The sequence below is a fragment of the Macaca nemestrina genome, chromosome 6 (genome assembly GCF_043159975.1).
Source record: "Macaca nemestrina isolate mMacNem1 chromosome 6, mMacNem.hap1, whole genome shotgun sequence".
NCBI lineage: Eukaryota > Metazoa > Chordata > Mammalia > Primates > Cercopithecidae > Macaca > Macaca nemestrina.
Genome location: NC_092130.1, coordinates 81584559 through 81600295, shown reverse-complemented (window position 1 = coordinate 81600295; position 15737 = coordinate 81584559). Strand labels below are relative to the sequence as shown.

General features: G+C 41.1%; 1 protein-coding gene across 3 annotated transcripts in view; it reads left to right on the top strand.

The window, feature by feature from the left end:
* Positions 1-15737, top strand: part of LOC105471044 (uncharacterized protein C9orf85-like) — a 123612-nt gene that overhangs the window by 9089 nt on the left and 98786 nt on the right. For 2 of the 3 annotated variants that reach the window (XR_011624836.1, XM_071098672.1), the window contains exon 2: positions 32-139. The gene's annotated coding sequence lies outside the window, so the exon portion shown is untranslated. Of the gene's footprint in view, positions 1-31; positions 140-5330; positions 12182-15737 lie in introns of those variants that run through there. The other variant, XR_011624837.1, reaches the window with a different exon arrangement.

Here is a 15737-nt window from a genome sequence, read left to right as displayed (position 1 = left end):
AAATAAAATTTTGTGTCTTTGGTTAATCTAGTTTGAGTGGATTTCAGCCAGTTGCAACTGAAAGAGCCCTGCCTCAGTTTGACTGTGAATGGGGTTGCAAATAACAAACCTCAGAGAAACTGAAACTGGCTGATTCGAGGTAAGATTGGGGGGTAATGTGGACTTTCCACCATTAAGATGGAAATTTAGTTTGTGTTATGCAGCAGTGAATCTTTTATCCAGACATTCTCCAACAGTGTTTTAGAACTCAGTCATTGAGTGTTGCATTAGAGATTTTGGTAGCCAGATATTTTTAAATGTCAAGTATATTGGTTACTATATATGAGTTTTGAAAAGTACATTGGAAAAGAGAGGCATTCTAAACAAGTTTTCCAGAAAAAAAGCAGATTGGAGCAAATTCTGCAAATTTGACAATTATTGGAAGCCATTTCTGCCTGTAGCCTATGGTCTAAGAATGTAAGACCAGATCAAATTATTTGAGAGGCATGTTTAATTGCAGCATTTTTTTTTTTTTTTTGGCCACATTTTTTCTAATACTAGAGTTTTTACACTGAATACCAGAAAGTGAAATCTTAGTATTAGGAATAAGACTGTCAAGGAGATGCAAGTGATAATAAAGAACTCTAATTCCTCAGCTCCCCTCCAAAATATTTTCTACTGCCTACCCCCTTTCATGCCTCACAGAAATATGATGATACCTCACACCATCTATCAATAGCAACTAGGATCGGAATGCACTGTGTGTATAGGGATATGACTAAAGGGCAAGCTGGCATGCCTACTTATTCTCTTATTTGCTTGTGAGGCTGAAACAGAACAATGTCGATGGACAGAGTCCCAGCTGTTGCTAAGAAACAGAAGTTCAGAAGAATTGACAACTTAAGGAGAAAGCTGACCCACTAAGGTCTTCAGCATTAACTAAATACAAAAGGAATCTCCCTAAAAGAAAATTGTCAAGCAATCCTTCACAGTAGAGCAGTTGCATGCCATAAAACCCCAATGTCTGCAGTAGACCCAGACCACAGACTATCTCAACTTCTTGGGCACCTTTCAGTCTCCAATTCAAAGGAATGTGCGCCTGCCATAAGTGAGTACCCTTACCCCAAATGAGGAACTTCAGTGTCTCTCACTTGGGAGTGTGCCTGAAGGACTCTATAAAAGGGACTCCAAACTAGGTGTAGCCAGATTTTCTAATAACTGGTTAGGAAGTGGCTTAATTAATTTGTGCCTTGTAAGATTACAAGGGCCCATTATGTCCTATTATACTCCTGCTGGATACAGTATATACTCTATTTGAGCTAGTTAAATTTATATTGAGTCCACAGATTGCAGTATAAATTCAAATATTTCTTGAAAGCTGTCTCTATCCCTGTCCTCAGGCCAAGTACTAGGAAAACAGTGTTAAGGAAAGGGTTTTTCTTTTTTTTTTTTTTTTTTTTTTTTGAGACAGAGTCTTGCTGTGTCGCCCAGGCTGGAGTGCTGTGGCGCAATCTTGGCTCACTGTAAGCTCTGGTTCCCGGGTTCACACCATTCTCCTGCCTCAGCCTCCCAAGAAGCTGGGACTACAGGCGCCCGCCACCACGCCCGGCTAAGTTTTTGTATTTTTTAGTAGAGATGGGGTTTCACCATGTTAGCCAGGATGGTCGCGATCTCCTGACCTCGTGATCCACCCACTTCGGCCTCCCAAAGTGCTGGGATTATAGGAGTGGGCCACCGTGCCCGGCCTAGGAAAGGGTTTTTCTCACTTGGAGTTGACAATCTAGTTTGAAATTGGAGGAGGAGAAAGATGGATGAATAAGTAAATAACAGGATTACAAACGGAAGCTGGGTTCCGTGGTACATGCCTGTAGTCCCAGCTACTTGAGAGGCTGAAGCAGGAGGATTGCTTGATCCCACGAGCTTTAGTGGAGGCCCACCTAGGCATCATAGCAAGTCCTGCTGTCTTAAAAAATAAATAAATAAGATATTGGGATGATTTCTGTAAAGAAAAGATAGGGTACTATCAGAAAGAGTAACGAGACATTTACATGGGAAGAGCAGTTAGGGCGGTCAGAGAAGGCTTCTTTGAGCAGTATCTGGAAGGATGAGAAGGAACTGATTGTAGGAAGAACCATGGGAAAAGTAGGAAGGAGAGCAAATGCAAAGACCCTAAGGTAGGAAAGGGTTGTGACATGGAAAGGACTGGAAGAGGCAGATATTGCTGGAGATAAATGAGTAAGAAATAGAGTTGATAATAGAGTGAGCACTCATGCAACAATTAAAAAAAATATTTTTTAATTTTTATCTGAATTTATTTTTACTAATTTTGTATTAACATTAATTTGAAGAAGTAAAAATACTCATTTGGCTAGAAACTTCTCTCTTTCTTTTCATTTTTTAAGTTCTCCATACATCTTAATTTTTTAACTACCTGAAATTAGACTTGGTGTAACAATTATAAGGCACGAATATTTTACTTTTAAAAAATGATTTTTCAGTCAATTTGATTTTATGGTTTCTTAACATTTGTTATTATGAATCATGTTTCTGTTTTTTCCTCTGACTAGTTAATATCACTTTAATTAGAGAAATGTAAGTAAAAACTGTGCAAAACTTGTTGTTTCATATACTGCCATTAACAAAACTTCCCGAGGAGATAGTATACGAAACTGCCTAACTCATCAAAAATAATTAGCCTAGACAAATAGACATATTTGATGGGAAGAGAAAAGAAGTACAAGTAGCTCTCCATGTTGATGTCCTGTGGGTTTTCACAGTTAAATCAACATGTAGTTTTCAAGGACAATACATTAATAAAATAAGCTAATTAGACATTTTGAAAAGGGTTCAAACTTAAAAAACAACAACAACAACAAAAAAAACTATCTGTATAGCCCAAAATGTACAGTACAATAGAACTGCTGCAAGGAAGAGAATGGTAGTAGGACTTCTGCCTGTTTTTCATACTTCCATTTCTGTGCCTTCCCCCTGCCTGCCACTCTCATACAGAAATCAGAGAGGGGTCTTTAAAAACGTAAAACAAATCATCTTGCTTCACACTCTTTCAGAAAAATTCAACCTCCTTTCCATTGAGTCTTACAAGAGCCTGCATGATCTCACTTCAGTCTAACTTTCCAAAGTCCCATCCCCTATCATTCTCCCCCCTACTCATTATGTTCCAGCCAATTGGCTTGCTTTCTGTCCTCAAGCCTGCCAAATTCTTTTCCACTTGCAGGCTTTTGCTCTGGTCATCTCTGTTCCTGGAATGCTTCCTTGGCTCTTCACACATAGGGCTATTCGTCATCCTTTAGGTCTGAGGCCAGATGTCACTTCCTTAGAGAGGCTTCCAAAACATTTTCCAAAGAGGGCTTCCTCTGTTACTTTTTCTAATTCCCCTGTTTATTTCCTTCATAGTAATGATCATGATTTGCAGTTACTTTATTTTACCTGTCTTGTCTGTTGTCTACTCCCTTACTAATACATAAGCTCCCTGATAAACTGATATGATGAAACATTTGGAAAACTTAAGGATATATTAAAAGTAAATTTTGTAGGATTTTTAAGAAGAAGCAATTAAAAATTACCAGTGAAACGTAACAATTATACAGAAAGGAAACAAAATCATCGGACCCTATTACCATCCGTTGTCAACATGAAGTAAATATTGTTACTGATTTTTAAAAATATGGTGTTATACAGTAGTTCTATTGGAGTGGTAGGGATGTAGGTAGTATGTGAGTGCTGAATGCCCATAGTAGAAGTTGGCGTTGTTGATCCAACCTCCATCTGTCTTTCTCCCATAGGATATTGGCCACATGGTCCAGCTTTAGAGTTCAGCCTGATTAACTTAAATTGATTAGTGTAATCCCATCCTGCTTGCCACTCTACTACATTTATGGATGGGTAAATCTAAGCCAATAAATTCATGGCGTTCCTTAGGCCATAGGGCATAGTTAAGGAATGGGCATATAACCCAATTTGGAATAAAGAGTTATGAGAGGTTTGTTTAGGAATTCAGAGAGAGGGCTTTTTTTTTTTTTTTTTGAGTGAAAGATGAGAATGAGCTTCTTTGTTGCCTCTGGGTGTTGGGTGTGTTGTTGTGAAACCAGGAACTGTTACATTTCTTTTGCTTCCACAAGAGACGCAACCAATCTAAAGATGAAGACATCACACAGAAGAGAAGAGAACTGAGGAAATCACAGAGAAATGGAGCTAGAGCTGCTGGGTGAAGCTGACTCTGAGGCTTCTCATAAACTCTGTGCTTCCAATTGTGAAAATAAATGCAGTTCTCATTTCTTTTTTTTTTTTTTTTTTTTTGGTAAGTTTTTCAAAATTTTATTTATTTAGAGACGGGAGTCGTCCTATATTGCCCAGGCTGTTTTTGAACACTTGGGCTCAGGTGATCCTTCCCTCCGGAGTAGCTGGGACTGCAGGCACATGCCACTGTGCTCGACTGTAATTCTCATTTTTTAAACTAGGTGGGATTGTGATTACTACAAGTTGAGGCATCCTAACTGATAAAATCCTACTAATAAGAAGTCAAGAGATAAGGTCTAAAATATATAAATGAAGAGGTAGCTAGGAATGTATATTATTTAGAAAGATGAAACTTGCTAGCAGAATAAACAGCTTTCAGTAGCTAAAAAGTGTTTGTCTCTTTAAAATAGAAAACAGATGGGGAGAAGAGAAATGAGGTGCAGGCTATTTTTTTTTTAATTGTGAGCCTTTCAACACTTTGATTTGTTAATTACATATTTTAATTATTAAGTTTTTTAACCTGATGAAGCTTAGACTTAAATTGAGCCCATTTAAAAAATTGTATCTTAAATTGCTATTTTAATGCAAGCAATTTTAAAATAAAAATATTTGGTGTTCCAGATATAGAGAATGGGTAATAGAGGAGTAGGGTACATGGAGTAGACCTAGAAGGAAAGTCGGGATCTTAAAAGATAAGAAGTTTAAAGTTTTGGGTTTTTTTTAAAGTGCCTAGTGGCTATTTTTTTTTTTTTTTTTTTTTTTTTTAAGACGGAGTTTCTGCCGGGCGCGGTGGCTCAAGCCTGTAATCCCAGCACTTTGGGAGGCCGAGGCGGGCGGATCACAAAGTCAGGAGATCGAGACCACAGTGAAACCCCGTCTCTACTAAAAAATACAAAAAATTAGCTGGGCGCGGTGGCGGGCGCCTGTAGTCCCAGCTACTCAGGAGGCTGAGGCAGGAGAATGGCGGGAACCCGGGAGGCGGAGCTTGCAGTGAGCCGAGATCGCGCCACTGCACTCCAGCCTGGGCAACAGCGTGAGACTCCGTCTCAAAAAAAAAAAAAAAAAAAAAAAAAAAAAAAAAAAAAAAAGACGGAGTTTCATTCTTTTTGCCCAGGCTGGAGTGCAATGGCGTGATCTAGGCTCACCGCAACCTCCGCCTCCCAGGTTCAAATGATTCTCCTGCCTCAGCCTCCCTAGTAGCTGGGATTATAGGCATGCACCACCGCCCTGGCTAATTTTGCATTTTTAGTAGAGAAGGGGTTTCTCCATATTGGTCAGGCTGGTCTTAAACTCGCGACCTCAGGTGATCCACCTGTCTCGGCCTCCCGAAGTGCTGGGATTACAGACGTGAGCCACCGTGTCCGGCGTGGCTAAGTACCATGCTAAAAGTACTGCAAAAGTATTGAAAAACAACAGAAACACTGATAGATTTATTAAGATAGATTTCTTAAAACAAATTGAACATTTTATACATAATATGATTTATCAAAGCCCATTTTGGAGAGGTAAGAATATCAGTTTTTCTTTTTCTTAGGCTGATATTGGCAATATGTTTTCCCAAAGTAGTATTATAGCCCTATATTCCACTTGTAAAATACTCAACTGTTCCTATGTGTAACAAATTTATTACTTCCCAATAGATTTTCACAGTGTTCTCATATTCACTGCATAAAATTCTTGTGCCTCAGCCTCCCAAGTAGCTGGGATTACAGGCATCCTGGAAGTCCTTCAGAGTTGATACTAATCTTCTCCATCCCCACCTAAAATGTGAGATACTGCTTTTGGTTTACTTTTTTGTCTGAAGTAGACTAGGGATCAGTTTCCAAAACTCTACTTAGCTTTCCCTACTATAATAGGTCTTACTTTACGATCTAAAACTCAATGTAGGAATTACTCTAACTGCCAAGCATGTCTATACCAAATAGCATTCCGGGACTGGGGACCATCAACTGTTCCCATGGACCCAGGGTACCCATCATGAGCCAGGATTTGGCCAAGACTAAAGTTTATTATTAGTTTGGTGCAAAAGTAATTGCGATTTTTGCCATTAAAAGTAATGACAAAAACCGCAATTACTTTTGGATAAACGTAATACCTGGCTCCTATATGCTGCTACTCTAATAAGAAGGCCAAGATGATACTGTTGATCTGTAGGTATCAATGTTAACTCAGACCCTGTGTCTGTCTTCCCTGAAGTGTCTAAATATTTCCCACTTTCCAGTGTGCAGTCACCTGAGAAAAGGGCTAGATCCCTTTAGGGAAGTATGAGAAGAATCATTACAGTATATGATTATGGGATCCTTCCCTCCAGTTATCTGGCCACCTATCAACAGGTTCCCAGTCTGAAAATTGGCTCAGATCTGGCAATTGATTGAGGGATCATGGTGTTTTTTATTGTGATAACCACTCTTAGTCTCCCCATCCACTCTTGCTTTTTTTGATTATATATATGAGGCAGTACTCTTGTTGCCTCCCCATCTGTTTTGCACGTAGGGACACCGAACTCTGTTAGCCAACTCTAAAACTCATTTTGGGTTGAACTCCCTTGACTGTCACTCTGCTTTTGCTCATCATAATTGTGACTCCCCCTGACTTCTGGCAATAAACCCTGCCCCCTGGCATTTAATGTGCATGTGGGGCCCGTCATTCCCATTCCTTTTGATAAGCCACGCCCTGTGATAGTATCTTTTATCGTTAGCTCTGACTATCAAAGGTGAACTGTCACTGAACTTTTTAGTGAGGCTAGTGCATCTCTTACTGGTACATTCCTGATGACCTTAGTGAATGGTGTGTCCTCCGGGCCCTCCCATGGAACATAATTCTTGTGTGGGCTGCTGGCCTCACATAATATATCTACTCCAGCCTACCCATTTCCCTGATCCCTTTTAATCCTGTTCTTCACTATCTTCCTTTAGCAGTTTAGGTGTTTTGACTTCACTCAACATGGGCAATTGCTTATAGTAACCATCCTAACCGGAAGTTTGCACCCTCCTCTGGGACCCTGATAGAGTATTAAATCTCATATCCTGAAAATACCTCCAAGTTAATAATGTCACTTTTTTCCAGTCTTATGTTTCAGCCTTCTTGATCAAACACCCTCAACATCCAGTCCCACATACTCCTTTATTTCCTACCAATATATTCTAATTCTTGCTGCTGCTTTTGGGGGTATACATTGGGCCTGGCACATTCCCATTTGGGCCATGACTTAATTCTAGTTACTGGTCTGGCAGTCATGAGAGATAGGGTAGGTTTCCAGGAAGGCACTCTGTTGCCTTATTCAGGAACTATCTACTTTTGAGTACTAGCTTTCAGTAAGAAAGGTAGGCAGCCTCTGCAGACTGAGTGTTCAAAGGAGATTTGGCAGCCAAAATCTTTGGGGGTATCCCCCTAGCTGTCCTCATCCTGTATGCCAGAGTCCCAAGTTTTCCAACTAGCAACCTAACCTTGGGTTCAATTGTATTTTAATCTTCTTGACTGTTAAGTCCTGAGTTTGGTGTTCCAGCTTTTTTCTGTTTTCCCAGGGCAAAAAGATAAGGGCCTCTTTGTAAGCTACTAAAGAAGCTGTCTGACCTACACAGTAAGTTTTCACTTGTTAACAAGCTCTCAGATTTTCATTAACCTTTTGTAGGCCTTAATGTAATTTTATAATAGCTGGCCAATTCCATTGTTCTTGTAGATATTATTACAAACACATACACACACACACACACTCACACACTCTCACACTCACACTGAATTTTTGCCCCAACAAGGGCATTGCTCTGTATCAGAACATTCTCCCAAATTACTCCTGTAAGTTTTTTTTTTTTTTTTGAGACGGAGTCTCACTCTGTAGCCCAGGCTGGAGTGCAGTGGCGTGATCTCAGCCCACTACAAGCTCCGCCTCCTGGATTCACGCCATTCTCCTGCCTCAGTCTCCCAAGTAGCTGGGACTACAGGTGCCCGCTACAACACTCGGCTAATTTTTTGTATTTTTAGTAGAGACGGGGTTTCACCGTGTTAGCCAGGATGGTCTCAATCTCCTGACCTCGTGATCCGCCCGACTCAGCCTCCCAAAGTGCTGGGATTACAGGCGTGACCCACTGCGCCCGGCCACTGCTGTAAGTTTTAATGACTGAGCCACCACGTTCTTCCAGGGACTATCCATGCTCCAACAGTCACACATCCCATTGACAGTGGGTCATTTCTGATCGAAACCCAAGCCCCTTGTTTGTTTGAGTTTGTGGTGTAATATGAAATAACTTGGTCTTTGTCTCCAGTTCCTGTCACAGTGCTAAACCCCTTGGAATTTCCTTGTTATTCATAATATCCCTGTCTTGATCACATCTGAGTTTATGCTAATGAGATAATTTAGGGTGGGGCCTCTAAATAGCCTCAGAATCAGGCCAGCTGCCAGAAAAACCAGGTGATTTCAGGATTAGAGGATTGGAACTTTTAACTACACCCAACAACCTCCAGGAAAGGGAGTGGGGCTGGATGGATGTCAAGCTCCATAAAAACTCTTGGACAACATGATTTGATGAACTTCTGGGTTGCTGAAGATACAGAGATGTTGGGAGGCTAGCACACCCAGAGAGGGCATGACAGCTCTGTGCCTGCTTTCCTCCCCATACCTCATCCTGTCTATCTTTTCATCTGGCTGTTCATATGTATCCTTTATAATATCCTTCATAATAAACTAGCAAATATAAGTTGTTTACCTGAGTTCTGTGAGCCAACCTAGCAAATTAATTAAATGCTAGAAGGAGGTTGTGGGAACCCTGATTTGTAGCAGGTCAGAGTATAGGTGACAACCTAATACTTAAATCTGAAGTGAAGGCAATCTTGTGAGACTGAACCCTTAAACTGTGGGATCTGACGTTATCTCCAGGTAAATTGCCAGGTGGATTACCCTATTCCAGGTAGATAGTGTCAGAATTGAATTCAATTATGTAATACCCAATTGGTGTCCAATGGAGAATTGCTTGGTTTTGGGAACAGCCCCCCACACATCTGTTCACAAAAGTGTTCTGTGTTGAGTGTGAGAGTGGGGTTGTGGGGAACAGTATGTTTTGTTTTTTTTTTTCTTCTTTTTTTACAGGGTTGCTATAACAAAATAACATAAACTGGTTGGCTAATAAATAACATTTATTTCTCACAGTTCCAGAGGCTGGAAAGTTCAAGATCAAAGAGCTGGCAAATTTAGTGTCTGGTGAGGGCCGACTTCGTAATAGATGGTGTCATCTCATGTGCCCTCACGTAGTTGCTTTTGGCTTTTTTTTTTTTTGAGACAGAGTTACGCTGTTGTGCAATGGCATGATCTCGGCTTACTGCAATCTCCGCCTCCCAGGTTCAAGTGATTCTCCTACCTCAGCCGCCCGAGTAACTGGGATTATAGGCATGTGCCACCACGCCCAGCTAATTTTGTATTTTTAGTAGAGACAGGATTTCTCCATGTTGGTCAGGCTGGTCTTGAAATCCCAACCTCAGGTGATCCGCCTGCCTCAGCTTCCCAAAGTGCTGGGATTACAGGCGTGAGCTACCATGCCCTGCAACCCTCACATAGTTTAAGGGACAAACTAGCTCTCTGAGGCACTAAGCCCAATCATGAGGGCTGATTACTTCTTAAAGGCCCCACCCACCTCCTAATACTATCAACTTGGAGGTTAGTATTTGACCATAGGAATATTGGAGAGACATAAACATTCAGACCACTAATCCTTATACCAACTGGTTCACTTTGGATGTTCCAGGAAGCAGAATATAACATTAATTTAAGAGTACAAGAAGTCTATTGGAAAAATGATGGGGAAGAAAAAGACAAGAGACTGTGGTGTAGATCTAAAAATCAGGCTGGGTTGGGTGTCTCATGCCTGTAATCCCAGCACTTTGGGAGGCCGAGGCAGGTGGATCACTTGAGGTCAGGAGTTCGATACCAACCTGGCCAACATGGTGAAACCCCGTCTCTACTAAAAAATACAAAAATTAGCCAGGTGTGGTGGTTCACGCCTGTAATCCCAGCTAGTCAGGAGGCTGAGGCACAAGAATCACCTCAGCCTGGGAGTCGGAGGTTGCAGTGAGCCGAGATTGTGCCACTGCATTCCAGTCTGGGCAACAGAGCAAGACTAAAATAAATAAATAAATATCTAGCAGAATCTCAGCTAACCCATTGTGGAGCTCTGGGGAAAATATTGCTTATTAGGGAAATTCAACTTTGGGCAGAAATGACTAGACCCTCATACCATTGCCATGTTCAGTCATTGTCTGGGGGCTGCCAGGGAAGACGTTACCTCAACTGGTGTGCTGTGGTAGATCTTGACAGTGCTGCAGATGGAGGCAGTTAGCTTACTGGTATTCATTGCAGCTGAATGGCAAGTTCTATCTAAAATGGAGATATTAGTGGTGTACCTCCTATGACTGCCCCACTGATCTAACCTGAGAAGGTTCAGGAGATGCCTGCAACTAGTAGTCTAAGCATTTGATGGGGAAGGAGAGTAAGGCCAAAACAAGGCGGGTTGGCTGAAAGTTGATGACGGAGCAGTTATCCCATTAGATATCCCCAACTCTTGTCACTAGGCAAAGGCCAGTTGAAAACTGGTTTTATCAGTACACATTCACACCTGTTCATTTACATATTGCCTATAGCTTCTTTTTATTTTTTCATTTACATATTATCTATGCCTCCTTTTTTTATTTTTTTCTTTCTGAGATAGGATCTTCTTCTGTCACCCATGCTGGAGTGCAGTGCTGCCATTATGGCTCACTACACTCTTGACCTTCTGGGCTCAAGCAATACTCCTACCTCAGCTGCCCGAGTAGCTGGGACCACAGGCACACACCATCACACCGGACTAATTTTTGTATTTTTTTGTAGAGATGGGGTATTGCCATGTTGCCGAGGATGGTCTCGAACTCCTGAGGTCAACCAGTCCACCCACCTTGGCCTCCCAAATTGCTGGGATTAGAGGCATGAGCTCCTGCACCCAGCCTGGCTCCTTTTTCACTACGATGCAGTGTTGAGCAAATTCGAAAATATTTACTGCTTAGTCTTTTCCAGAAGAGCTTGCTGGAAAGTTTGCTGATTTTCAATCTATGCCATTGGGGTTATTTACATCTATGCATTGAGGTTATTTGTATCTATTGTATCTCCATGGTAGATTTACTATATAATGGTGTGCTGCTGCTTATCTCTTCCCAACTGCATTCAGAGGAATCATATTGGTAGCTTGAAATTGGCTACAGTGGGGGAATTTTACCATAGAAGTTAGCAAGTGCTACAATTCGGGCCTTTTTCTTTTTGGACAGCTGATTGTTAAACATTGACCTGCAGTATTTTTCAGTATAGGATATTACAGGCTGCATTGTTTCCACTCTCCAGAGGTATGTGTTGAAGTGCCTACCCATAGTACCCCAGAATGTGGGTGTGTTTAGACCTAGGGTCTTTAAAAAGACATTGAAGGCTAGTCACGGTGGCTCATACCTGTATTCCCAGTACTTTGGGAGGCCGAGGCAGGCGAATCACGTGAGGCAGGGAGTTTGAGAGCAGCCTGGCCAGTGTGGTGAAACCCCGTCTCTACTAAAAATACAAAAATTGGCTGTGTGTGGTGGCATGTGCCTATAATCTCAACTACATGGGAAGCTGAGGTGGGAAGAACACTTGAACCTGGGAGGCAGAGGTTGCAGTGAGCTGAGATCACACCACTGCACTCCAGCCTAGATGACAAAGCGAGACTACGTCTCAAAAAAATTAAAATTATAAAGTCATTTAAGTTAAAATGAGGTCATTAGGGTGGGCTCTAATCCAGTATGACTGGTGTCTTTATAAGAAGAGGAAATTTTTACAGGTTTTGGGGAAGACTCTGTGGTAACACAAGAAGACAGTCATCTACAAGCCAAGACCAGAGGCCTCAGAAGAGAACAACCCTAGTGATACCTTGATCTCAGACTTCTAGCCTCCAGAACTGTGAGAAAATAAATTTCTGTCATCTCACCTGCCTATTCTGTGGTACTTTGCTATTGTAGCCCTAGTAGACTGATAGAATAAGTGACCTGACAAAGTGTCAAAAGTTCCTGCAGTAGCAATCAATTGAAACAACTTCCAAAGAGCTTTGGTATAGGGCCAGGAGTAGTGGCTCATGCCTATAATTTGAGCACTTTGGGAGGCTGAGATGGGAGTATCACTTAATGCCAGGAGTTCAAGACCAGCCTGGGCAACACAGTAAGACCCTGTCTCTAATGTCAGTTTAAAAAACAAATACAACAACAACAACAACAAAAATGGCTTTGACTATTTAGTGCATGGTCTTTTCCAGAAAAATTTGCACCTCACAGAAGTTTGCTAATTTCTGTGGTAAAAATTCCCCCACTTCAGCCAGTTTCAGGCTAGCAACATGATTTCTCTGAATGCAGTTGAGGATAAGCAGCAGCACACCATTATGTAGTAATCCACCACGGGGATACAGTAAATATAATGCACAGATGTAAATAACCCCAAGAGCATAGATCAAGAGTCAGCAAATACACCTGATTCTTTTTACCCCAACTGCATTTTGGTGACATTTAATAAATTTGTTGAGCACTGTAGGTACCATGCAAGCCTTTTGGACTCTGTAAAGACCAGTTACCCTAGGAAATAATCTTCAAGACTCTGGAATCAGGGTTATATAAAGGCAGTACAGCTTTGCTCCCTCCCACCTGTACCCTGCCTTTTGTTGGCCTCATTCCTAAGGTAAAGTGATAGCTAGGTAAAAAGCAGAAGTTACAGCTAATAGCAGTCTTAAGGGAGAATTTCTGGAAGGATTCAGTAGGCTATGTGAGTGACACCTGAACTACTTTTTGTTTAAGATATACTCATGTAGAAAGCCCTTGAGAGCTGGGCTCAGTGGCTCATGCCTGTAATCAAAACATTTTGGGAGGCTGAGACAGGCGGATAACCTGAGGTCAGGAGTTTGAGACCAGCCTGGCCAACTTGGTGAAACCCCGTCTCTACGACAAATAACAAAAATTAGCTGGGTATGATGGCAGGTGCTTGTAATTCCAGCTACTCCAGAGACTGAGGCAGGAGAATCATTTGAACTTGGGAGGAGCGGAGATTGCACCATTGCATTCCACCCTGGGCAACAGAGTGAGACTCCGTCTCAAAAAAAAAAAAAAAAAAAAAGAGTCCTTGAGAGAAAGGGGCAAAGGGGCAAGTGATACAAATGTACCACTCCCTAGGTAGTATAATCTTTAGCCTTAAAAGTTCTGTGTGACTTGACCTAGGGTGTTTTTAACATGGAAAAGAGCAAACTGATTGGGAAAGTAAATAGTCCCAAGACTTCAGGAGAATAAAGTAATTCCAGTGACCTTTTATGCTGTTGTGGTGTGAATATGGCACCCCGAATTAATATGTTGAAACTTATTAGCCAATGTGATAATATAAAATGTGGGGCTGTTGGGAGGGAATTAAGGCCCTTATAAAAGGGGTTGAGGTAGTGGATTTTCTCTCTCCCACTCTTTTGCCATGCAAGGGCACAGCATCCATTCCCTTTTTTACCCTTCTGCCTTCTGCCATGTGAGAAGGCCCTCACCAGACATCAAATGCCAGTGCCTTGATCTCGGACTTTCCAGCCTTCAGAACTGTGAGGAATACATTTCTATTGTGCATAAATTACCCAGTCTGTGGTATTTTGTTACAGCAACACAAATGGACTAAGACATATACCATTAGCACTTTTGGAACATAATTTACTTTACTGGCACAGTACATATATAAAATAAACTCTCTTTTATCCTTTTGAAAATCAATAAATATGCATTGAATGCCTACATATTTATGTAGATGAACACAGGCTATAATAGGAGAGCTCTAAGATATTTAAACATTTATTCTCACATCATTAGTTACTTGACAGAGAGTATAAAGGACAGAAAGACTTGAAGTAGTGGGAGCATAGCCACTGCTGATTAAAGACAAAAAATAAGAAAGTAGATAAACAATTATTTGTCAGTTAAAATAAAACTTTTAAAAATTAAGAAAATATATATGTGAACTACATCCTTAAAAGGTCAGCTTACATGTAACTTTTCTGGAACAAATATATTTCTGAAGTAAAATATATATATAAAGGTATACTTTCATTTAGCACTACTGATATATGAAATTCCACATTTATGAAGTATACAAACTGTATTAGGATTCTCTAGAGGGACGGAACTAATAGGATATATATATATAGGAATTTATTAAGTATTAACTCACATGATCACAAGTTCCCACAATAGGCCGTCTGCAGGCTGACGATCAAGGAAATCCAGTCCGAGTCCCAAAACTGAAGAACTTGGAGTCCCATGTTCGAGGGCAGGAAACATCCAGCTTGGGAGAAAGATGTAGGCTGGGAGGCTAGGCCAGTCTCATCTTTTCACATTTTTCTGCCTGCTTTTTTATTCTAGTCCTGCTGGCAGCCGATTAGATAGTGCCCACCCAGGTTAAGAATAGGTCTGCCTTTCCCAGCCCACAGACTCAAATGTTAATCTCCTTTGGCAGCACCCTCACAGACACACACAGGATCAATACTTTGTATCCTTCAACCCAATCAAGTTGACACTCAGTATTAACTATCACACAAACTGAAGTGGATCATTTGGCTTTCCAAATGGATATGCCGTGAGATTAATCATGTATTTCACAAATTGAACACCAATAATATTCAAAAATATTTTGCAACCAAACCCATTTTATGACATCATTCAATGACATTTTTTAATTTCATGAAGAAAACACAAATTCAGCACCCCCAAAATGAAAATTATTTATACAATAAAGCATAATATAAATGTTGTATAATGACATGACATATAACTTTGTACTGTTAATACTGATTTAGATGATGTTGTATAGTGAGTACTAGAATATGTATTTGAATACAATACTTAGCAAAGCATCTTTATTTTTTGACATAATTTGACTTTAAACATTTTATTTTGTTACATTTTTTAAGACACAGGACCTCACTGTGTCACCCAGGCTGGAGTACAGTGGTGTGATCATAGCTTACTGCAGCCTTGAACTCCTGGGCTCAAGCAATCCTTCTGCCTTGGCCTCCCAAAGGGATTACAGGCTGAACCACCACATGTGGTGTATTTTATTTTTTTCAATGAATTTTTCTAACCCCTTTTGTAGTAACCAGGACCTACCCTTAGGTGAGGCATAGATGGACACCCAGAGTCAACACACTAGTGGTCCCAAGCTGGGTCAGAAAACCTGTGTGATCACAGGGAGACCCTTTGAGAAATCCCCCCTCAACCAAGAACTAAAGCTGATAGGTAAGTGTGGCCTCCAGAGCAAATGTGACATCTGGAGAGTCAAATTTACCCTGGACAAGTCTGCAGAGCTGCCCAGGAGCTGCTGATGTTTGCTGAGAAGGACCCATGGCCTCTGTTTGAAGGCAGTGCCCTGCTGCAGTGACTTATTCACATCAGAGTGCAGTACAGGGACAGAATGAAACTAGATTGCAACCTAGGCCTGAAGATTGGGGCTT